This window comes from Triturus cristatus, chromosome 3_1 (assembly GCF_964204655.1).
Source record: "Triturus cristatus chromosome 3_1, aTriCri1.1, whole genome shotgun sequence".
NCBI classification, from domain to species: Eukaryota; Metazoa; Chordata; class Amphibia; order Caudata; family Salamandridae; genus Triturus; species Triturus cristatus.
In genome coordinates this window covers 59,402,753-59,428,077 of record NC_140583.1, presented here as the reverse complement: position 1 = coordinate 59,428,077, position 25,325 = coordinate 59,402,753, and the positions used below count along the sequence as shown (strand labels likewise).

Genomic DNA, 25,325 nt, shown 5'->3' with positions numbered 1-25,325 from the left:
ACACAGAAACAATTCACCAGTAAATGCGGAAAAAGTAGGAAAGTGTACCGACTGTACAAATTTGAAGAAATAGAGTCCCACCCTATGAAATGAGTAGCAACAAAGTAACAAAGTGAGACACGGCTAATGTAATCATTTCTCACAGGAGAAATGTAGCGATGCAATTACAGCAGAAGACACAGGTACTTTAGAGGCTCCTACATACCTTGTAATAACCCATACCTAATTCACTTGAAATCTGATTTTCCAGCTATAAACACCAATGCTGACTGGCCAAATAGGGTGCGTGCACACACACACACACCAGCGACTACATGTGTGCCAAGTAATAGCAGGCACCAATCATCATGTAAGCTATAAACTAACAGTACATTAAAAAGCAGAACACCACCACTCACAAGAACGAAACAGACTACAATGAAAAGCGCAAGCCTCGGTGAGCGCAGCTTTAGGACCTGGCCCCCCAGGCCCCAAGCCACACCCCCCACTACAGTCCACGCCATTAGCCCGTTGGGCTACTGGCCGGAGGAAGTGCTTCTGGGTCAGGCCGTGATGTATGCCCGGAAGGGGTGGAGCCGAGGTGGGGGGCTATTTAGCCCCTGGGCTCACCTGGGCACCCTCTCTTGCACCTGTATCCTGGGGACCATGGATGTCGTTTTATCTTCTGAACCGTCTTTAACTTGCAGCGTCGTCCTCATTGGCATTGCGGCATCGTGGTCTGTGGCTTGGAGTTTGGGAAGCGGTCGGCGGTAGTGCGCGAGTGAGGTCCAGGCGGCACAGAGTTTGCTGGTGTCCGGATCCGGAGGTGAGGTGTCTGGGGTGTGGGGGAGCGCTTGGTGGCTGCCGGTGGTGTGCGCGAGGGAAGCGTTGTGTAAACGAATTGCCTTTCCCCGCGCCGGGTGCCGGTGGCTGCTTTCGGTCCCCTTCGGTAACTTGTGCGACACCTCCCTCGGGTGATCCGGACACACTAGTGCACTGAATCTAGCCAGGCTGTGTGCGAGGGCAGGGGATGGCCAGAGCGGGTAATCGCCATCAGGCAGCGCGCATCAGAACCTTGGCGCGCTTTTGCGGGGGTGATTCTCTGGCCTTACGGAGCGGGGAGTGGGCAGTATTGGGTGCATTTTGGCGGGAAATTCGAACGCTCCTTCCTTACGTACACGCTTCTCCGCATTTGAACAGGCGCGTGCAGAATAAAAAGCAACACACGGGCTTATTGATTAAGGGGCATTGTTGCAGCAATATCATTTGATTTGCAGTGTGCAGGTTATACGGTGGGGGGTTGCTGGAATTATTTGGCATCAATTTCGCGGTAGACTGTTGATTGTGAGCCACATGCTCTTGTGGGATTAAGGAGCACTGTTACAGCAATATTGTTTGATTTGCGGTGTACGGTGGAGGGTAGCTGGGATTGTTTGGCATCAGTTTCTCAGTCGACTGTTGATTGTGAGGCACACACTCTTCTTTGATTAAGGAGCATTGTTACAGCAATATTGTTTGATTTGCGGTGTGCAGGGCATACAATGGGAGGTAGCATCATTTGCGCAGTCGACTGCTGATTGCGTTAGTGTGTCATACGCTCTGATTGATTAGCGAGCATTGTTGCAGCTAGCCAGCGTAGAGCATCTCAGTAGTGGGGTATTTTCAGTAGTTTTGCCACCCCGATTGGAGGGATAACAATGCCTCCTAAACGCAATCAAAAGAGGAAAGGGGGCGAGTCTGAGATAGCACAACTTTTGAATTTGGTGTTGGAAAAGATGGGCAGGGATGAGGAGGAGAGTGAGGAAGAACAGGGGGGGGAGGCTCCAGTGTCCGATAGTGAGGACATCACTGAGCCGGCTGAAAGGGCCTGCCCCCGGAGAACCATAGTCCCACCCAAGGCAGCATTTCCACCTTTAGTGAAGAAGCCTAAGGTGACCAAAAAAGGAAAGGGGGGCAGGGGATCAGAAGATATATCTAACCCTCCGGTAATGCCTCAGCAGCCGGTGCTCCCGCTGTCTAGTGGGCTCCCTACACCAGTTCTCAACCCGCCTGAACCTGCGCTTTCTATGCCGGTGGAACCACCTGCACCGAGGCTTACTAGCCCTGTGCCTGCTACCCCAGTACCCGGGGTACCTGCATTACCCAGAGTGGCCCCGCCAATTACTCAAGAGGTACCCCCACAGGTAGGAAATGTTCCACCAGTAGAAGGGCGGGACGATGTAAGTACAATCTTAGCAGAGATTAGAGGGGCTTTGAAAGCCTTGGTACCAACACCTGCTCCACTAATCATCGCAGTACCAGAGGTAGCGCCAGTGGTAGCCCCAAGCCCAGTAGGAGTGACTGGTGTGATAGTGCCCCCAGCCTCAGGACAAACGGGGACAGCAGCAGGGGGGGGCAAACGAATATAGCGGCCATACTGGCAACGGTGGCGACACTGTTAGCGCAACTGGGCACGCCCCCAGTAGAGAGCCCGAGTAGCAATGGCGCGACGGTAGCACCATGGGCGCCAGCGATTGGCACGCCATATGTGATCGGCGAGTTGAACAAACAGGTGGCCCTTTTGGGTAAAGCACAGGAGAAGGATGCAAGCACGCCCCCTCAGGCGGTGGGTCAAACAGCCCCCGCTCTATGTGTGACAACGGGGGTTACTGTAGGTAAGGCAGGAGAGTGTGCAACCAAGGAGGTAAACAGCGGGTCAAAACCAAGTGGTAGTCATGATGAAGTGTTATCTAAACGGGGGAAATTGGCATCGCACGTTGCGCAGGACACAAGGGAGAAGATCTGGAATGGGGATTTTATTGACATATTCTCCTTGATTAGACCAAAGAGGAGGGAGGTGGAGCCTAAGGAGAAGGATGGGAAAGACGGTTCCTTCAGAGAGAGGAAACCGAGGGTGGAGGAATCAATCACTAATTGGTTGTTCGGTTTTAATGTTTTTTCCATAGTGATGCTGGAAAAGAAACCAGAGTTGGCTATTCCCTTGATTTGCTATTCCAATAAGAGTTTGAAGGCTCAAGCAATGTATGGGGGTGTAGCTTGGCTAGATTATGATAGGGACCTCAGATGGGCCAAGGTAGATGACCCGGACATGGGCTGGGATCAAACTGAGGTAAATGTGTGGTTAGAGAGCGTCAATAACAAAGCGCCCATGAAGCAGCCCTTTCGGACTTACCAGGGGGACACAGGGAAGAAAAAGGGAACATGTTGGGCTTTTAATCAGAAGACGTGTACCTGGCCCCCCGGGGCATTTAAGTTCAAACACGTTTGTGCCTACTGCGGCCACCCTTCCCATCCCGAGTTTAAATGTATCAAGAAGTCCAAAGAAAAGGGAAGAGAGTCTAAACCCCCACAACAGTGAGCTGCCCACGCCAGTTGATCTAGGGAAGCTGATTTTCTGGCTGAATCAGTACCCGAATAGGAAAGCAGCCAAGATATTGTCTGAAGGTTTCTCCATGGGCTTCCGCATTCCAGCACAAGGTTTGCCCCCGGTGGGGTACTGCAATCATCAACTGTCCGCACGCATGCACCCTGCAGTGGTTAGTCAGAAGGTCGATAAAGGGAGGGTGCTCGGGCGGGTGGCTGGCCCGTTCTCTGCTCCTTCGTTGCCTGGGTATGTGTTCGCCGCTGGGCGTGGTTCCTAAGAAGGAGCCAGGCCAGTTCCGGATGATTCACAACTTGTCAGCACCGCGGGGGGCATCAGTGAACGATGCCATTGACCCGTCCCTTTGCTCTGTGACATATGCTTCCTTTGATGCGGCACTGATGAGGCTGCGTGGCCTAGGGCCCAGCGCCGTCATGGCTAAAACAGACATTGAGTCCGCTTTCCGACTATTGCCAGTTCACCCCGATGACTATATTTGCTGGGTTTCCAGCTGAATTACCAATTTTACTATGACAGGTGTATGCCAATGGGATGCGCTGTATCATGCAAGTACTTTGAGATGTTCAGTTCAATGCTGGAGTGGTTGTTTGTCTTCAGAACAGGGCATAGGGATGTAGTACACTACTTAGATGATTTTATGATCATGGGCCCCCCAGCGTCAGGAGTTTGTGGCCAGGCATTGAATAAGCTAGTAGGTATGATGGCGGTGCTGGGCGTGCCACTGGCTCCTGGGAAGACGGTGGGCCCGGACACTTGCATGTCTTTTCTGGGGATTGAGATAGATTCTGTAGTGGGGGAATGCAGGTTGCCCTGGGACAAAGTACAAGCCTTTTTAAAAGCAATAGATTCTGCCTTGGCCGGGCTCAAGGTCACGCTGCATCAGCTTCAAGTGTTGGTGGGTCAATTGAATTTTGCCCTAAGGATCATCCCTATGGGACGCCATTTCTCAAGGTCGATTGACCGGGCTATGGTGGGGTCGACTCAGCGACATCATCACGTGTGATTGCAGGCTGATGTGAGGGAGGACCTGAGGGTCTGGCGCAGTTTCCTGAGTGATTTCAATGGGAAGGTAATTTGGCCAGAACCCGCGGTATCCAGCGCTGACTTGGGTTTGCTCACTGACTCAGCCAGTAGTTTGGGTTTTGGGGCGGTCTTGGGGCCTCACTGGTGCAGGGGCGATTGGCCAGCTTCCTGGCATGAGAGCGGCTTGACGAGGAATATAGCCTTTTTGGAATTATTTCCCATAATAGTGGCTGTGGACATCTGGGCAGGGTTCTTTAGGAAAAAATCTGTAATCTTTTGGTCAGACAACATGGCAGTGGTCGAGGCAATCAATAGGCAGGGAGCTACTTGTAAACACGTTCTGAGGCTATTGAAACATCTGGTGTTAGCTTGCTTGAATCTCAATCTGCTTTTCAAAGCAGCTCATATCCCTGGGGTGGAGAATCAGGCTGCTGACGCTTTGTCTCACTCCAAGTTGCAAGATTTCCGGAAGTATCACCCTCAGGCAGAAGAGCAGATGACTGGGTTCCCGACATCTCTGTGGAGGATTGGAGCCCCGCCCTAGCAGGGCTGGTGGGAGCTTCTTTGAGCGAACGTACTAGAAGGACGTACCAGCAACAGCTCAAGGCTTACAGGATATTTGCTAAATGCGCGGGCCAGTTGGCCTTTTTTCCACAGGGGTGCTTTGCGAATTTCTATTAGCTCTGAAGAATCAAGGGAGGCCAGCATCTTATGCTAGGGCGCATGTGGCAAAGATTGGCTTCTTCGCTAAATTAGCGGGCGAGCGAGACCCCGGCGCAGCCTTTGTAGTAAGGAAAGCTCTGTCAGGCTGGGCTAGGCTGGAAGGGGTCAGGAAAGATAGTAGAAGACCGTTAGATGTCAAAACCCTGGGTGATATTCTGGGGGTACTCCAGACGGCTCTTCCCATTATGAGAGCATCTTGTTCGGGCGTTTTTTTCCCTAGCCTTTTATGGGGCTTTTCGATTGGGGGAACTGGTAGGATCTTCCAAAGCGGATCACCCTGGGGGATTACAGTGGCAAGACACAGAGTTGTTGCAAGAGTGCCTGGTAGTGGTTCTGAGGAAATCCAAGACGGACCCATTGGGTAAGGGGGTCACGATTCGGTTTCGCCAGGCTCCTGGGGAAGATATCTGCCCGGTTGCTAGGATGAAGACATACTTGGAAATTCGTCCATCAGGGGTGGGGATGGCCCTGTTCATACATAAACAGGGTGACTGCGTGTCATGGTTTCAATTCAGGGCCGAATTTGGGCGGGCGCTGGGTTGTCTGGGGCTGGATTCTAAGGGCTATTTCTTCACATTAATTTAGGATTGAGGCGGCGACACTGGCAGCAGGCGCCGGCTTACCAACTGAGGCAGTCAAGAAGGTGGGGCGCTGGTCATCAGCGTATTTCAGACGCTATGTGCGGCCCGAGTTACTGTAAGGCACCCGACTTGTCCATGCTGATTTTTCTATTTATTTCCTGTTAATAGTATGTCTTTGAAGGTGATATGGGTGTTGGGACACTCGTTCGTGTGGTGTGCCACTGTCCGTCTACATCAGAAGCGAGTGTCTAAACCACCGGGTCTGAAGAGGATGGCGTTTTTATGGCGGGGCGTTGGCGGCCTACGAATCCGGCAACTGTGGCAGTTAATCGAGGAGACGTGGGCACACGAGGGACATCAGTAACCGGATTTGGTAATCCTTCACCTGGGCGGCAACGACATGGTGGAGTTGGGTCACTTGGCAGTCAAGGAAGCCTTACTGACTGAGTTCGCCTGGATAGGGAAGACATTCCCTCACACACAGATTGCATGGTCCTGCATGATGCCTCGCTGGACATGGGCCACCGGAGTCTGATCTCGCGCCCTGAATGTGTCGGTGAGGCGCCTCAATGGGGAATTGGCCAGGTTGTGCCCAGGTTTGGGCCGCTTGTGCCACATTCCACATAGACTGATCGCAGGGGACATAATGTTTCATCAAGACGGCGTACATTTGTCGGACTTTGGCACGGATGCATGGATCAAAGGGATTTGGTCTTTTGTCGAGACCTTGTTTGCAGGTGGTGAGGATGAAGGACCGGTGGTCCCTGGTCACCCTAGTGGCGGAAAAGAGACCACACAACATTGATTTCCAGGGTAACGGGAGGCCTGCTTACATACTCCCGAGGCCAACAGTGAGGGGAGAGACGGTAAGCTCCTCGCAGAGAGAATGGGGACACCGGCTGGGGAGGCAAGGGCGCCAGGTCACGAACGCCTCCTTGGCAGCCTGGTGGTAGAGGGGTGGGCCCCGGAAAGGACGGACAAGGACCGAGGGCAAGGGGCTCACCGCTCAAGGACGCAGGTGGGTTTCGCCTTGCGTGGTTCTCAGTTAAGAGCAAGCCAGAGGGCCCCTTGGTGCTGGAGTAAGTGGATAATTCATAACCGGTGGTTATGAACAAAGGTAATACCTGTAATTATTAAAATGTAAAGTTTGAATTTATGAAATGAATTTTAAAAAATATTTTGTCATGTTTATGAATATGTGTTAGTTATTAAACATGGCCATTTTCTACCCACACTCATATTCGGGCAATTTTGATTGTAGGAGTCTGGGGGTTGGGGTGGGGGACTCCTTGGGGGGTCCGAGCTCTATGAAAAGCGCGAGCCTCGGTGAGAGCGTCTTTAGGGCCCGGCCCCCCAGGCCCCAAGCCACACCCCCCTACAGTCCACGCCAGGGCTACTGGCCGGAGGAAGTGCTTCCGGGTCAGGCCGTGACGCATGTCTGGTCGGGGCCTGGCCCGGAAGAGCCGGAGCCGAGGTGAGGGGCTATTTAGCCCCTGGGCTCACCTGGGCGCCCTCTCTTGCACCTGTATCCTGGGGATCACAGACGTCGTTTTATCTCCCACCCACCCGTCCCTTGGTTTGGAGGTTTTGAGGCAGGATAGGGGCAGGTCTTGGTGGAAAAGTGGCCTCACAACATTGATTTTCAGGGTAACAGGAGGCCTGCTGACATACTCCAGAGGCCAGCACTGAGGGGAGAGACGGTAAGGTTCTCGCAGAGAGAATGGGGGCACCGGCTGGGGAGGCAAGGGCGCCAGGTCACGAGCGCCTCCTTGGCAGCCTGGTGGTAGAAGGGTGGGCCCCGGAAAGGACGGAAAAGGACCGAGGGCTAGGGGCTCCCCGCTCAAGGACGCAGGTGGGTTGCGCCTTGCGTGGTTCTCAGCTAAGAGGGGCAAGCCAGAGGGCCCCTTGGTGCTGGAGTAAGTAGATAAATCATAACCGGTGGTTATGATCAAAGGTAACACCTGTAAATATTATAATATAAAGTTTGAATTTATGAAATTAATTTAAAAAAATATTCTGTCATGTCTATGAATATTTGTTAGTTATTAAACATGGCCATTTTCTACCCACACTCATGTTCGGGCAATTTTGATTGTGGGAGTATGGAGGTTGGGGGGGGACTACTTTGGGGGTCCGGGCTCTATAGGGGTTTAAAGAAGTGACAGGGTTTGGGGATGGGGCAAGCACCGGAAGGTGTGAGGAATCAAGCAGAGATGGGAGGGAAAGGGAGGGGGAAATGGAAAGCAGCAACGAAGGGAAAAGCCGCGACAGGGGAGGGGGTGATCTCTGTACGGGGCATGAGGTTGGGTGAGAGGGAGGAGGAGCCGGTAAAGCACAAGCACTGTGTGGAGTGCCGAAACGGAAAGAAAAATGTAGGTCCGAAACTGGTCATATAAACGGGAGCAGTGGATGCTTACAAGTGTTTGGCCCATGCTGTGGGGAGGGCTACACACAAGAAGAGGCATGACCATGCATGCCAGGGACCAATGGTGACAAAGAATGTGAGACAGATGATGGAGCGAGCAATGGCCAATGAGCGGCTGAAGCCCACAGAGTAAACACAACACGTCTCTTTGACACAGCACATGTGCGGTCTAGCTGAGACCTAGAACTGGCCAGAACACAGAGAGTTCAGCAGACCCTGTAATAGGAGAAGTCGCCCATGATGGACGCACCACCGTCTTTATAATGATTTTGACCATCAATATTGTGAAATCAGACCACTCACAAACTGAGGCCTTCTTCTGATGGCTCACATGACCCCTCTGAAATATTAGGTTTTCCTCTCAGGACATATTGGACGTCTGCTACCTTTTGGTTAGGTTTACGTAATATAAATAAAATATACATAGATAGAGTTTGGGGGGGACTGAAAATCCTAAACTGTCTGGAGCAAGCTTTAAATACAGTGCAGAGCCCCCCCCCCACTTCCCCCCTGTGTTTCCTAAACAATGATGCCCCTCGTGGGGGTTAGTTCAGCTTGCAGGGTAGAGTTTCCCGAGAGTGAAGTGGGGTGGGGGCACGGCAGAGGGGGTCAGTGTTCCTTCCACTCATCTTTTGTACAAAGGAGTAACTGACCCTTTCCAATAGCTTTGACATTCCTCACTGAATGGGGATTTCCAAAGTTGTGCTTGCCAATCACAAGCCGAATAAACCAAGAAAAACCCAAAACGTCACTTAGGGTGTAAGGGAACGCAGGGAAGGTGACTCAGAGAGGCGCTCTCTGCTGACATCAGCTGTGACTTTCAAGTCACGAGACTGAATCATGACAGGCTAATTCAGCCTTTCAGCCTTCAGTGGTCGATAATAGTAGGGTCCAATTAAACCGGGTTAGAGCAATACTTGTTATTTGAAACTGTTAGAAAGGACAAAACGAAAGCATTCAGCACTCCACCGAAATAAAAGTCATTATTACTCATGCCAACTTCCTTCTGGGTTTGTACAAAGCTGCTAGTAGGCTGTCGTGATGCGTGACTCAGTTGGGACTGTGTGAACCAACAACGTGTATTTGGGATACTACGTGTTAAGATGATGAGTCATATCCGTACTGCTGTAAAGGGAAACTGCAAGATCCAGAATGCATTGTGGCGGTGGAGTGGCACAACGTGGATGTACTTGGCATCTGTGGGTGGTGCCTATATTCTGTAAATTGAGTTCTGCATTTTATCGCCTGGGTGTAGAAGTGTTCCCTTGCGTTTCTCATAGTTTCCAAAATACATCTGCAGTAGGTACAACTCTCTGGGAGGGCATGAGACCTAATGGCCGCTCTGCTGAGTCCAGGCGTCGGATCGACAACCTGTGATCCTGGGCTAACCACTTACTCCACCCGTGCCTTACAAAAATGTGTCCTTAGCAGCGTTTGCAAGTAAAGTCAGTTTAAAAATAAATAAACGAGGGTGTAAAAGGCGCACCTCTTCCCTCCGAGCCCCTAGTACACAAGCAACCTCTGTCGCACTCCAGAGATAGTTTGGAGTGCGATAAACAGCGGGGTGAAGAGAGGTTTCAGCAGCCTCCTGGTGCGGATTGCGGAAGGGTTAATCCGGTGCTCCCCAGAGCAGCCACCAGGGGGCGGTGTGGTGTGCGAGGGAGGGAAGGAGACAGAGCAGGAGGGAGGGAGGGGAGTGCTGAGTGAGTGTTCCGCGGAGACGACACCTCCACCGAGAGCTCTCACTACAGCTAGAGGCGGCCCAGGCACTCGCATCTCCAGATCGGAACTCTGCTGGTATCGGGGTCTAGGAGCCGGGGTACGTGTGCAGGTGAGTGACCCCACGAACCCGAGACTCTGCCAGGGTGAGAGCCCGGGCACGGGGGAGCTAGGAAGTTTTCAAAGCGCTGGCTGCCTGCGCTGCGGGCTCACAAAGGGGCCCTTGTGCGCTGGGGAGCCTGGGCGCCGCTGAGAGCTGTTCTCGGCCAGGATGGGCACGGGGAGGGAGTTGGTACATGCCCGACCTCTGCGGGTGGTTTAAGGTGAAGGTGTGGGGTTCCCCCCGGTGGCTGTGTTTTTCCACGGGCGCTGCTGGTCTGTGAGACTCGTCGGGTGCCCCGGGCTGGAGGGAAGAGCACAGGCTCCTTCGTGAGAACTTTACAATGAACTTGAAAACTTTTGAGCGAGTTTGGGGACGAAAGTTGTCTTTGCTTCCCCGACTGGTGCCCGATCAGATGCGGTGTCCTTGATGCGCGGAGTGATTTTCTGTTTCAGTCACTCTTGAAAGCATGACAGTACTTTAATTGGGGAGTGGGGGGCACCCCGTGCCCGGTTTCTGATGCAACAAGCTTCTCTTTAGCGCTTTCTCACATGGGGGGGCGGGGGGTGTTTAGATGTGTGGTTCGCGGGGTGGCACACAGTGATCGAGGGCTGAGAGCCTGTGGTGTAACGCGGGCGCTTCCTGAGAAGTTGCCCGTTTCGGTTCTTTGTTGCCTGCCTGATGAGTTGGGCACGAGGAAATAAATCATTTACTTCGGTGAGTGTGGCTTTTATAGTGCCTACATGTTTTCTCACTGCTGCTTGGAAGCGCTAGATTGAGTATGGCTGGTCTCTTTGCTGACTTAATTTGTGACCCAGATTCCATATGGTCTCCGGATTTACATCTGCGCCAATTAGGCTCGGATCCGAGGCGGGATTGGTGGGGAGGCCTGTAGGGGTGGCGTAGATTGACCAAACCGGACACACCTTTTAAAGTTCAGAGCTTTAATGTAAGACATTGGTGCAATGCATTCTGGAAGGTGTAGTCTTGATTAACTTGAATTGTACCAACACGCATGATAAATGAGCGTGGTGGCCTGGGGACCTGGAGTCACCTGGCCACCCTAGCAGTGTGACACGCCCTCGTGTGGGATGTGGTGCAGTTAGCGCGCCCGGTCAGCCAGAGGCAGGAGGGACTGAACGCCTGTCGTGGCATCCCTGTGTCCAGAGGTCCTGTGTGCAGACACACACGGCCCAGGCATGCCTTCACACCTGACACGTGTTACTCACCCCGAGAGCCGCCTTGCTGTTAGTCTAAAACCGCGACTCCTGCGCGCTGACAAGCTCCAAACGGAGCTACGTGTGTCTGATTGTTTCAGATCTTTGAGAGATGAATGACGTGTAAAGTCGCCTATGAAGGGTGGGCGGGGCGAAGATGTTTACTCTTGTGATGTTCTTTGTAATGAGTCCATAATTAGTGGGCATCGCCGGTATTCTGGGCTGAGATCCCCCGATAACCGTCTGGGAGGTACTGAAGGTGTGCAGTGGGCCTGCGGCATAGTGGTCGGTGGGGGTGTAGTAATCAGAGAGGGCACCTGAGGGGTTTCTGAGGGCACGAGCGGGTCACGCGCCATCATTAGTGCCTACGCAGACGCCTGCCACCCTCGGTGGTTGCTGCCCACGCTGATGAGCAGATTTAGGGGGTTAAAGAGGACGCATATCAGGACGTTCACAGCAGACGCATACACACCTAGGGGCTTAAACGAGTTGTCCGTCATTTTCAGGGGTTCCTCGGTGAACATGCAGGCCCAGGCAGTGCTTCAAATGGCAAAATACAAGTGCAGGTACTCATTCAATGTGGCTAGGGGGCGGGGTTAGAGGCGGAGCGAGGCATGCTGGTACAAAGACACTTCCATTGAGTATTCGTGTTAGTGTGCTGTGAAGACTTGTTTGGATCAAGCCCTAAATCATAATGGAAGCGGTTTGTAAACTATGAGTGCAGCCAAGCCTCCCACAGCACTATCGGCACCCTCGGGCGAACGATCCGTGCGTCCCAGGACCAACGAGACGCGGCGTGGCATCATTAATGATGAGTTCTATACCACTTGCAGGACATACCAGAACATGCGAGGAACATATCAATATAAACAAAGGGCTGAACTCATTCCATGAAATGAAGGGCAAACACGAAATGTTAGTTTCCTTGTTTTTGTAATATTTGCAGCTTCCTGGTGCCGCACTGTTCCTACTTGCTGCCTCATGTCCAATCCTTCTGTCTTGTAGAGTGCGCACACACACAGACGAGCATGCCACGCATTTCTTTTCAAATATCCCCGGAGTGTCCTAATTCTCTTCCTCTCTGACCCCATTTCTCTCTCAAACATACCCAATCAGGCAAACACGAGCAGAGAAATACACAAAGGCTCACTTCGGATTACTCCTTAGTTACTTGGCAGCGACAGGGACAGTGCACATGTGATTGACAGGGCACGTGTGATTGACAGGGCAGGGCCTGCTCTACAGACCGCAGGACGGTGGAATTCCTAACACCCGGACAGCCCGTGCATAATGCAGACGAGCCACTGATAAATGGCTATGGGGCGGCTCAGCTAAGGGCTAGAGGCGCTTTGGAGGTCGGACTGCCCTACAGATCTGCTTCGCAGCACTAGCAGCAATGAGCTTACATTTCTTGAGTACTGGTACTCTCCTTGGCAGTGGAGAAGTGCTGGTACTCAGGGTAAAAATGAGAAGTGCCAGTACTGAGTATTGGCCCATTTAAAGCACTGGGCCCAGGGAAGACTTACCAGCCGCTCTTTCCCTCTTGGGGACTCCTTACTAAACAAGTATTCCTAGGGGCAGAACCAGGGCACTGACTCCCCTGGGATCCACAGACCTCTCACTCCCTCCCTCTCGGGCACTCCTCAGTAAATAAGTAATCCTAGAGGCAGAACCGGGCGCTGACTACCCTGGGATCCACAGACCTCACTCCCGCTCTCTCGGGGACTCCTCACTAAACAAGTATTCCTAGGGGCAGAACCGGGCACTCACTCCCCTGGGATCCACAGACCTCTCACTCCCTCCCTCTCGGGGACTCCTCAGTAAACAAGTAATCCTAGGGGCAGAACCGGGCACTGACTCCCCTGGGAACCACAGACCTCTCACTCCCGCTCTCTCGGGGACTCCTCAGTAACAAGTATTCCTAGGGGCAGAACCGGGCACTGACTACCCTGGGATCCACAGACCTCTCACTCCCTCCCTCTCGGGGACTCCTCACTAAACAAGTATTCCTAGGGGCAGAACCGGGCACTGACTACCCTGGGATCCACAGACCTCTCACTCCCTCCCTCTCGGGGACTCCTCATTAAACAAGTAATCCTAGGGGCAGAACTGGGCGCTGACTTCCCTCGGATCCACAGACCTCACTCCTTCCCTCTCGGGGACTCCTCATTAAACAAGTATTCCTAGGGGCAGAACCGGGCACTGACTCCCCTGGGAACCACAGACCTCTCACTCCCGCTCTCTCGGGGACTCCTCACTAAACAAGTATTCCTAGGGGCAGAACCGGGCACTGACTTCCCTGGGATACACAGACCTCTCACTCCCTCCCGGGGACTCCTCAGTAACAAGTATTCCTAGGGGCTGAACTGGGCACTGACTTCCCTGGGATACACAGACCTCTCACTCCCTCCCTCTCGGGGACTCCTCAGTAAACAAGTAATCCTAGGGGCAGAAACGGGCGCTGACTCCCCTGGGATACACAGACCTCTCACTCCCTCCCTCCCGGGGACTCCTCATTAAACAAGTAATCCTAGGGTCAGAACCGGGCGCTGACTTCCCTGGGATCCACAGACCTCTCACTATCTCCCTCTCGGGGACTCCTCATTAAACAAGTATTCCTAGGGGCAGAACCGGGCGCTGACTCCCTTGGGATACACAGACCTCTCACTCCCTCCCTCCCGGGGACTCCTCATTAAACAAGTAATCCTAGGGTCAGAACCGGGCGCTGACTTCCCTGGGATCCACAGACCTCTCCCTCCCTCCCTCTCGGGGACTCCTCATTAAACAAGTGTTCCTAGTGGTAGAACCAGGGCACTGACTCCCCTGGGATCCACAGACCTCTCACTCCCTCCCTCTCGGGAACTCCTCAGTAAACAAGTATTCCTAGGGTCAGAACCGGGCGCTGAATCCCCTGGGATCCACAGACCTCTCACTCCCTCCCTCTCGGGGACTCCTTAGTAAAATAGCAATCCTAGAGGTAGAACCTCAGAGGGACACTGCAGAGCACGGCGGCGGTCCAGGTGATTCTATCGGATGGGGGGAGCTGTCTCTCTTTCTCATCAGATCTAGGGGTGTATTGGTAGGTCAGCGCCCAGATATCCTTAGTGGTGACAGTGTTGCGCTTTATAAATGCCGATTAATTGGTAGGTTGATTGAAGGTAGGTTGGACGTGCCACCTCGGTCCACTGTCAGTCGAGGGTCTCGGGCAGGTCATGTGACACCTCCAGGAGTCTTCTTTACACATAGACTTAGGAGCTGAGGCATGTCGGCTAAACCTCAGTGCTAGTGCCGAAATGCAGGGGGATCAGCTGGATCCTATGATGGAGCCAGATCTGGGATCCGGCCGGCCTCTGTGAAATATGCTGAGTGTCCTGGTGCAATTCGAAGACACCGGGACACGTCCAGCATCGCCTGCATGTTGTCTGTCTGTCTTTCATTTCTGAGCAGCAACCTGTAGGTGGTGAAAAGGCTTTTAGTTTCACTTCCAGCTGGACCCAAAACAACGGCCTGATTTAAAGGTCCATCAGCCCTCCATTTGTTCCAGTAGCATTCTGACTGGGAGCTGTCTGGAGACTCACAGCTAGATGCCAATCCAATACAGGGAAACAAAGGCACACAGCTTGTATTATGACAAGCTGAGATTGGGAGGCCAGCTTTTCACGTTAATCAATTATGCACTGTTCGTGCACTGCAAGAATATCCGAAGAGTCGACTGTACGAGCATTTACAAAAATAACAATTTAAGCATCACTTATAAAAATGTTTTAATCTATTCTTTTATAGTGCTACTCATCCAGATGTGGGAGAGCTTTACATCAAATGCACACTTTATACATTAAGTCATGGAAGTGCCTGTATCGATGTACAGAATGTTCCACAAGACAGTGAGGGTTTCAAGGTGTAGGAGTCGCGCTTCCTTTTTACTGGTGGGGATTACGTGTTCGAGTGCATGGCCAGAAGAAACACAGTCAGGATTTAAAACAAGATGCAGTGCTTAGGTTTTCTGTACTAATAGGACTTAATTACAACCTTAAGAAACCCTTTTAGCAGCCTTAAAATATCAACAGTTTGAGAAAAAGCAATAAGGCTCTAAACCCAGACTTTGCAGTTTGCAGCAGAGCGTTGATGCCGGCTCATAGCTCACTGTGCTATAGTTGAAGGATTGGAATTTATGAACTGCAAGTAATAAAAGGATCTATGTGTCAAAAGCAGTAACTCACTTATCTGACTACAAAAAATAACAAGCATTGGCATAACCAATAGGTCTTGCTTTTGGGACCTTATAAGTATTTACTTATGCAGCACCATATCCTTGGTGCAACAACATCAACTGTTGCATGGCTAAACACTTATAAGATCCCAAGGAGAGACCTATTGGCTATGCCAATGCTTGTTTTTAAAGCAGCCGAATCAACAGGAGGTGGAAGCACCGTGGAAGCGACATGGGGTAGTTTGGACAGATGCAACACAAGGTTTGAAAGTAGCAACGTGGAGGGCACAGGTGGGGGGGAAGCACTGACAGTGAGAGAGGAGGAGCGTGCTTCCATGCGGACTCAGGGCAGCAATGGTGAAGAAGCACACGAAGGAGCGCTACAGGGAGTGGGTCAGGCAGAAGCACATGGCTGACCGAGAGAAACACTGAGTGAGAGAGAAAGAGAAATACACCAGGGAGACAGCTTAAAAGACATGCACTGCTTAAACAGAAAGGAAACAAGAACAGCTGCTGCGGTTGCTATGGCAGCTCCTCGAGCCTTGACAGGTGCTAACACTGGGATTCCCGTCTGAAATTTGAGGTCGCTGTAGATTACTACCCAGATGATGCCACTGGTGCTCTGTGAAGGCGAATCCATTCGCTTCCCCGTCATAACTCGCGGTTATTGAAAGAGAGCTAAAGTGACACCAATGCCCGATGCTGAAGTTGCTACGGTCTATGGTTTTGTTTGAACACACAAATCAACGGACACATTTTTAAACCTTTTTCGCAGATATGATTTTACGCAGAAAAGCGATTACGGTCGTACACCAGGCATCTGATCATTTTTTTAAACTAAAATACGAGATCACTTCCGAAGATATGTAAACACTATATACATGTCATAAACATCCTTCTTAATTCGGTTTTAGGATGCCTGCCTATCATATCGCTTAGCAATTGACAACTGTTGTAAATTGGATGAAAGAAAGGCACGGTCCTATATGACGACTGCATCCAACTCACCAGTCCTCTGTCTAGCTCCTTGCACTCGCCGTGCTTGGTTGTGACGCGACCTGCTTGGTGGAAGGGTTGGATCGTATCCTCTTTGGGATGCGGCCGGACTCGGGTATACGGGCAACAGCCGCAGGTAAGCCGATATTGACAAGGGAAAGCGTCCGAACCGATTGGGTGGTTCCTGGCTTTTTGTGAGAAGTGAGATGAAACTGCGCGAAGGACAGGACTCTTTTTCAGGTGCAACTGTAACTGGCGTCTGCATGTGTGTTGCTTATAGGGAACCGACCCTGGCCTCGCACCCACTGTGTGTGACTGACTGCGGGCAATGTCTTCAGCTTATATGCTTGTCCCGCACAGCCCTCAGGTTGCTTGTCTAGTCAACTTTTTGACAAGCCGCCTGGCGCGCATCAAATACGTAACTTCCGGCTTGACAGTGTAAACAAAGACACATTAACAATTACGCCTGGACATTTAACCGACCCACACTAAAGTGCGCACGCCACAGCAAGCCATCTGTTTTGAATTATCGCGCAGGGCACGATAATTCAAAACAGATGGCTCCCGTGCGGGTAACCGCAAGCATTAGGCTGTGGGCGGAGCAAAGGCGGGACATGCACCTGCCTTTGCCCAATTGCGTGCTGTCTTCCTTAGAAAGACGCACGCAAAGGCCAATAGCCTGTGACAAAAACAAAAGCACATGCACGAGCGTGTGGTCAGATTTTTGAAGCCCTTACATAAAGTCTCACAGGGCAGCGTATGCGTGCTGCATTAGGCTGGACCTAAAAAGCTGCATGTCAAACACGTGCTGCGCAGAAGACCCATTAACCCTCTATACTTTGAGTCAAAACTGTGTCTAGACAGAACACAGATCTCTCTGGCAAATGCGTTAACCACAAGAGTTAACTTACCATCAATATTATTTTTTAAAATAGATTGGGCACACAGAGCTCTCTGCAGCAGTTGCCTTAACCTCATAAGATGTTTTAAAATGCAGTCTTTGCAGCCAATTGAGGCAGAACATATGTTGTCACCTTTCTCCTTGTTAACAATTTCTTTGCGGAAGATTTTTAAAAAGTAAATGCGTAAATTGGCTGTCAAACTGCTTTTCATGACTCCGCCCCCAGGTGACCCCACCCCCTTTTCCTAGCCACACATTGAGCTTCCAATTTAAGGGGTCCCGGAATACATTTTCTCCCATTTCAACACTGCTCGGTGCACAGGCTGACGCAGGTAAGAGGGAGGCCGCAGACTTTAGGCATTTATTCATGCGCAGGGACCCTCTGATTCACAAGCAGAGCTGAATGGGTGGGGGAGGGAGATGGACAGGGGACAGTCCCGGGGGGTTACAGCGTGATACCCATGCGACCCTCGATGCATAGACCGGCCTAGTGACTGACAGAAGGCACGTGACGCCAACAGGCGCGCCTCGTGCACGTGGAGACCTGGGGCCGCGTGCCTCCCTCGCACCCATCATTCTCCTTATGTGTCTGGAGTGGCTGTGGGTGTGGCGAGTAAGTGCCAGAGCAGCCATGAGTCCATATTCATACGGGGCCCCTGCCGGATTCCCAGGGTCACACATGGCGTGGGCGTGAGGATTAGTGTGTGTTAATTACAGAGCACTGCGCCCTGGGTTATCCGAAATAGACTCCATCGGGGCCCTTGCCCTGCTATTTTAGGGCCCAGCTAGGTGACTCCGGCAGGGGCGTGGTGATACTTCAATCTGACCTCCTCCCTATGATCGGGCTGTTGGACTTTAAATAATGACTTGGTGTGAGAACAGTGGGTGCTGGACTGGTGCTGCCTGCACCGCCTCCTCTGCGCCTCGAGGGAAGGAAGGTGCATAGAGCGCTACCTCAGTCATGGCTCGGCCCCCAGGCCGGCAGAGTCGGGGGGAAGCACTCTACTGCAGTTCTGGCTAAATGCTTATTCAATTCATTTAAAGTTTTGTGACGCGCCATTGTCGACTTCGGAGCGCTTTACAGTTACAAGTACGATAAAAGTGTATGCGGTACAATTGACAATAAGGAGCGCCACATCACAATCGCAGTCACGTTAAATTGAAAATAACCTGAAAATAACCTCAGTCTCACGATTATCTTCACTATTGGGGACGAAGGAAAAGGCTTTGTTCTGATGGGAGTTGGGGTGCGCCCGGCTGCATTGGTTTGTCGCTGGAGAGAACGTGTGTATGTCTGTTTGTACATCCGCGTGATTGACTCTGTTCGCATGGGACTGTGTTTACCTGGATTCCTGTGTTTGTAGACGTTAGGCCTGTGTCTGTGTGTTTCTGCATGTGGCTTGTGCCTTGGTAAGTTTGGTTATGGTTGCCTCTGCGTGGACTGGTGGGCGTGTTTCCCTGTGTGATTCTTGGCATGGGTCTGTTCACGTGTGTTTGTCACGAATGTCCCTGGATCTGTTTGTTTCTGTCGGCTTGTGTGTGTCTCTATATGTAGGCCTATGTGTAAGTCTGTTTATTAGGTATGTTTGCCTGTTTCTGTATGTTGTTCTTGTTGTGGCAGTATCTGTTTATGTCGACCTGTGTGTCTCTATATGTAGGTATATGTGAAGTGGGTTTTTCTTTTTTGTGCATGTATGCTTGTCAGCATGTGCGCCCGTTTCTCTACGTGTGCTTCTGTGTTGTTCTGACTGTGTCGGTTTTTGTCTGTCTGTGTGTAAGGGTGTAGGTCTGTTTTTGCCCGTTTCAATCAATCAGTACTTGTAAAGCGCTGATTAACCCGTGAGGGTATCCCGGCGCTGGGTTTAGTCGAAGAGCCTGGTCTCGAGCCTCGGTGTGTGTGTCTCCTCGTGCGCTGCCTGTGTGAGCTCTGTGTGTTTGCACATGCTAATGAGCGTCCCCGGGGTGTTCCACAGGCCGCCACTTGCTGGGCCCGCTCAATGAGGTGCTGTGTCCCAGGGCTGCACTCTGAACACTGCTGCACACACAGTGTGTGTGCACTCTCCGCCGGGTCTCTTTGAGCTCTGTGACGCCTGCCTCTGAGCGCCAGGGTGTTTACTGGCTGTGCTTTATGGCGTAAAGGAGGCCTCCATGCACCACACCTGCTGTGACGTGCGCGTTATGTAAGACGTCGCACACTCCAAGACGCGCTTACTCAGGAGTTTCCACGCACACAGCGGCGCTGTATGTAGTGTTACAGGCTTGTGCTTCTAAAACTATAGGCGCGCGCCCCCTGTTCTTAACATGAACATCAACCCACTTCAAGGGGCGTATTACAGGAAATTGATCACACCACATGTGCTCTATGCAGGGGTCGCAGTGCGTTAAACAAGTATGCGAACTGTAATGCTGTGGCCAGTGGTGATTGGGTGAGTGAGCGTGGCGGCAGGGTCAAAGGCATCGCTAAAAAAAACAAGATATTCTGTGACTTTTTGTTATCTTTCATCTTCAAGTAACTACATATAAAATAAGACACAGCTTACATGAAAAATAAAAGCAACTTAAGTCAATCAGTGGGAAATGCACAATTGTGCATCATGAAACCTCTGAGTTAGTGCACTGAACTGGTGAGCGCGTGTAACCAGAGGACCCCAGAATTCAATCCTGGTTGGTGGAGTTTGTGTTCTGTATAGTGCTAAGAAGTCCCACTGTGCAACAGAAAGCACTATGACTGTTCACCTCATCATTTAAGCTGGCATTACACACAATATAAAATAGACTGCTACAAAATGTGTTAAAAGATTTAAGATAAAAAAAGGTGCTTCCAAAATATAGATTTTAGTCCTACCCAGATTGTACATAGGGCATTTTTTAATAACTGTCCTTTAAAAGTACACACTTCAGCAGGAAGCTCCCTTGCAATACCCTCAACAAGAATAGATTTGTGTCATCAGGAGGCTTCAAGTGAATCCATCAATTAAAGCCAATACGGGCTTCTGCGGAGCCTTTACATTTGCAGATTGGCCAATTGAGAGCATTTACATTTCTTTCAGGCAAGCAGGCACCCTGACAGGAAGGCTTGTTTAGCTGTCTTCCCCCTATGATTTCACAGCACAGGAGGCCCCCCTACACCATAGCAGAAACATTTCAACTCTTGGAATTGACCATCCCAGGACTGTTATCTCTTCACAACAAGTAGGGGATCTTTTTCCTTAAATCACAAAAGTAGGGGCACCTCGTGCCCTTCCAATCCCGCCCACTTCGACCACTGGCTTTGCAGCTCTTTTAGTCACACCAGCCTTTATGTTAAAGTATTTTCCTTTATCCACTTGTACCCAGGGCCGGACTGGCCGTAGCGGGCACCGGGCAATCCCCCGGTGCGCTGCACGGGTGGGGGACGGTTTTGAGCCCCTGGGGCCGTTTTTGTTACAGGGCCGTTTTCAGCCCTGTAACAAAATCGGCCGAAAACCGGCCCTGGGAAAGAGCTTGGCGGCACCCCCAAGCCCTGGGTGGCCGGCCGAGCACTTTGCCAGGGCCGGTTTTGGTTCCCAGTCCGGCCCTGCTTGTACCAGCCACCACTTTCAAATGGAAAAATCCGGTAGCGTTTTATATATTTAATTACACCTGCACCTGTCCACCAGTCTGTTAATAAGTCCTTAATTGGCTCAGGTGTAACCATTCGCCCTAAAAATCTCATACCAAGTTAATGAGCCGCCACCTGCGTTAATTGTGGTGATTCAGAGTCCGGGATATATATAGTCAGCTGTTCTGCAGGTTCCCTCTGCTGAGCAGGGCATTTCATAGCAGATATTCACACCGGCTCCTGCCTGCACTGATGAGGGGGTGCCTTGAATCTCCCTCCCAGCACACAGTACTCAACAAAGGACATGCATGACTCCAACAAAGTTTTAATTTATCCCAAGATGATGCCAAAGTAGCTCGTACAATCTAGATTTTTTTCTTTGCTGCCTGGAACTTACAGTCTCGATTTTACAGTGTAATAAACCGAACTACAAATCCCAGAATGCAAAAAAAATAATGGCTTGAAGAGGTACGTTAATATGGGACCATCATTCTTTGCCACTCTGCACCAGTCAGACCTTGCCTTGATTAGGCCTGGGTGTGAAATTCCGCTCCACTCGCAGAGCTTGCGGAGTTTCCGTGGAGTTTTTTCCTCGCTTGCGAGAAAAATCTTACTCCACACCATCTCCAGGTGAGATTTTTCAACACGGGTGGTAGCGGACGACCGCTACTGTTCACGTTGAGGATGCTGGTGCACTAGTTGAACATCTACTCAAGTTGCAGAAAGAAGTGGCGCCCTCTTGCGATGCACGTGGTGCTGTTCACACTGATTTTTCCAGCGTGGGATAATCGCCAGGTGCTAATAATCAGCTGGAACAATGCAACCAAATGCACTCAGCTGCTTGCGGAAATCCAAGTAGCGCAGCAGATTTTTTTTTTTTAGTCACTTTGCGAATCCGTCCAGGCCTAGCCTTGATCAGGGAATCTCTCGTGCTGGATGGTGCGCGAGCAGGAGACGGATTCCAGATTACGATGTATTGTGTCTTTTTTATTTTATTGTATTGTAATTGCATTCATACAGTGCCTACTACTTCTGACTGGGCATTGAAGCACTTTTCGGTGGGTAGCACGCTGCACCAAATGCAAAGTTATTTGTTAATGCATCGATTGTTAATTCCTGTCGGCTATTGACATTAGTCGTGTGCTCTCGGGAAGCTTTTGCATGCATACGTTCTGTTTATTTGTAGTGCATTAAGTTAATAGGGGTTTAGTGTGATTATTCATACGAGTTCGTGCAGAGAGCAGGTAGGGCGAGTAGAGCGGCCAGGGACGGGTGATATTGATTGCCAGGAGTGGTTACAAAGAAGGAGAATTTGTGTTTGTGGAGTGGGATGGACAGTTGGCAGGAATATATAAGAGATTAGACAGACAGGTGTGCAAAGTACAGTAGGCGACATTCAAACAGTACGGCACGCAGAAGGCACAATCAACAGATTGAATTTAAGGCCACTTTTCACACAGGGTTTGAGGAATATAATGGGAGGGGGGTTTTGAGCTAGTGTGCAACTTGAGGATGTGGAATATTTATTTGATTGATTTATCAATTCATAAAGCGGATGGCTGCACCGCCGGTGAGTCCCCTCGCTAAAGCAGACTACTCGGGGGAACCTGCAGGAATCTACCAGCTGTGTGTGCTCTGACCCAATGGAGGTTCTCCATTATCTAAAGGTTAGTTGGAGGACGGGAACAGCCAGGTCTTCAATCCCTTGTGGAAAGCGCTTTCACATGGTTCCGTTGTTGGCGCCTCTGGCAGAGTGTTCCAGCTCGTGGCTGCGAGGTAACCAAAGGATCCAACTCCCAACCTAGCTTTCTGTATTCTTGGCACCTTGACCCGGGAAGTGCCTTTAGATCTTAAATTCCGTGCCGGTTTCTAGGCAGTTGTCTTAGAGCGGAGATACTGCAGCCCTTTTTTTCCACTTATTCTGTGACAGTAGCACAAGGCCCTAAACATAACTCTTCTCCACGGGCAGCCAGTGGAGGGAAGCTTGGGCCCTCGCAGATGCTGCTCACTTAGGCAGGTGCAAGACTAGGCGAGCGGCCTTGTTTTGAATAGATTGAAGCTTGGTTAGCTCTTTTTTTGATGCTCCCAGATAAAGGATATTACCATATTCCATCTGGGAGGTGAACAAGGCATGTACTATTGTTTTCCTGGCACTCGTCGGTAAAAGATGCAGGGGTTTCCTTAGGACTTTGAGAGTCCTGAAACATTTCACCGCCACCCTCCGGATTTGGCTTTCAAACGTAAGTTTGGAATCTGTCCAGTCCCCTAGATTCTTTACTTCTGCTTTCGGGGAGAAGTTTGCCCTAATGCCTCAGGCCACCATGCAGATGTTCATATCGAGGGGGCCTTACCGACTATCAAAACCTCAGTTTTGGTGCCATTAAGTCTAAGGCACTGGTTGGACATCCATAAGGTTAGTTCCTCTAAGCATAGAGAAAACTGATTTGCTGTCCGCACTGGGATCTGGGACAAGGTGACAATAGTTTGCTTATCATCAGCATATGAAACAATAGTCACATTGTGTTTTCCCACTACTTCTGCGAGGGGGCCCATGGAGAGATTAAACTGAGTAGAGCTTAGAATCAAGCCCTGTGTGTTAGAAGGTGGTTCTGACATCATGGGCCACCCGGATTTTTTGTTTTTTGAGCACCTAATTGTTGAGCTTTTACTGTGGGGGAGCCTCATAAGTTGGGACTCACCCACAGTGAACTCAGGATGTAAGAGACTGCATGGGGATTTTACTGGTGTTCCCCTGGCTTGACCAGGCCACTGTTCAGCCGCTGGAGTAAGGGACACCGGGCTGGTAACATGCAGACACATGTGTACATGCGTGTGCACACGTATACGGCCTGCGCAGGGGAGATTCCTTGCGTGCGCAGTCCAGGAGCAGCTACAAAGTGAATGGTGTGGCAGGACTTATGCATTATTGGGTGGTGACATGGAATAGGCTTTATACACTGGAAAGAAACATGCCAGGGAAAGTCAGTGTGTCTTACTGTTTTTTCACTTCATTATTCCCCTATGGGAATGTGGAGCCAGGGGCTAGATTAGGCCTACAGATTCCAGACACGCACTTAAGTCCACTGTAGCAAATGTGAAAAGAAGTATTCTGCAGAGTCCAAAGTCATATTTGTACTGCTTTTGGGTCATCCAGAACTGTCATATTTCTCTGAGCCAGCCATGACCAGACCCAGGCTGAGGGCTGACCTCAGCTGGATGGATTGATAACCTTTCTTCCACAACCTAGGGCCTCCTCTCCAGGAAGAGAAGATGGGAGGGGATACAGGCTCCTCCATTAGCAGCTGTCACTGGGTGCAGGCACCAGGCTGCACCAAGGAGGGAAGGCCGCGTGGGCGAAAGGGGCTTCAGAGACACTGGATGACACCATTTTTAACAAACCCAGAGGCTGGACAAGGAGGGAGCAGGGGCAGGGACATGTGTCGCTGTTTGATAGGACCAACAGAGACTTCCTGCCAGCCCCATACTCAACTTTTAAAAAGTGCTTGCACAGGAAGAGAAGCTCTCTCTGGGGTGCGGTGTGCTGAGGCTGAAGGTGCTGGAGCCTGGCGCAATGTGCAGTTGGAAGGAGAGACCCCCTGACTGCCCCCAGGACCCTAACAGCACCAGAAGAAGAGCCCAGGACCGGTGCGCAGGAGCAGTGGCCTCTGCGCAGGGAGAAGAGAGGCCACGGAGGAGAGCCAGGCGAAAGGCTGGCGCAGGGAGCCAGTGAAGACAGCACCCTGCTGAATCAGAGACCCTGAGGGCGGAGGAGAGTGTTCCCAGTGGCTGGGGCTGGTAAAGAGGAGCATGAAGCGCCCCATAATGCCTCGCCAGGCATTTGGAAATCTGCAGTTTTGGTGCTTTGTGGCCCCCAGAGGAGGGGGTCACACTCGCTTGTGAAAAAGTGCTGGGGGAGCTGCTGGAGAAGCGCAGTCTCCCCCCACCCCCCCCCCCCCCCGCACGAAGAAATCTGCCGTTTTGGTGCCTGGTGGCCCCCAGAGGAGGGGGTCACCCTCATGTGTGAAAAGGGGTGCAGGGGGGCTGCAGGAGCACCACAGCCTCCCCCAGCATAAAGAAGAATAGTCCACCCATACGTTTCACAGGGCATCTGAAAGAATAACCCCTCATGGGCTCAGCCAGCCTTTAACACCTTCTAGGCTGGAACTTATGTTCTACAGCGGAGGGTGTATTATGAAGTGCATCATGGAGTGAAGGGCAGAGTTGGGGATGTCTGGAGAAGGGCATCCCCTGGAGGTGAAGTGGTGTAATTGCACCGAAAGGCATTTACTATTGGTTATTTCTTTTTAGGTGGACTGAAAGTCACATGTGTAAAGTGAAGTACCTGTGTAAGGTGATGTTAAGCTAAATGGAGTTATGTTGCTGGGCGTTCCTGCTAGGGGGTCTGGCTGTATTTACGTAATCCCATGCTTTTACCTGTGATTCCTTTTAAAGTGAAGAGGCGCACTGCGGGAGAAGTGTAGTTGCCAGG

General features: G+C 51.2%; 1 protein-coding gene across 2 annotated transcripts in view; it reads left to right on the top strand.

The window, feature by feature from the left end:
- Positions 1 to 9,776: 9,776 nt before the first annotated feature.
- CD82 (CD82 molecule) overlaps positions 9,777 to 25,325 on the top strand; it is a 200,300-nt gene continuing 184,751 nt past the window's right edge. The window contains exon 1 of one of the 2 annotated variants that reach the window (XM_085643451.1): positions 9,777 to 9,944. The gene's annotated coding sequence lies outside the window, so the exon portion shown is untranslated. The remainder of the gene's footprint in view (positions 9,945 to 25,325) is intronic. The other variant, XM_085643452.1, reaches the window with a different exon arrangement.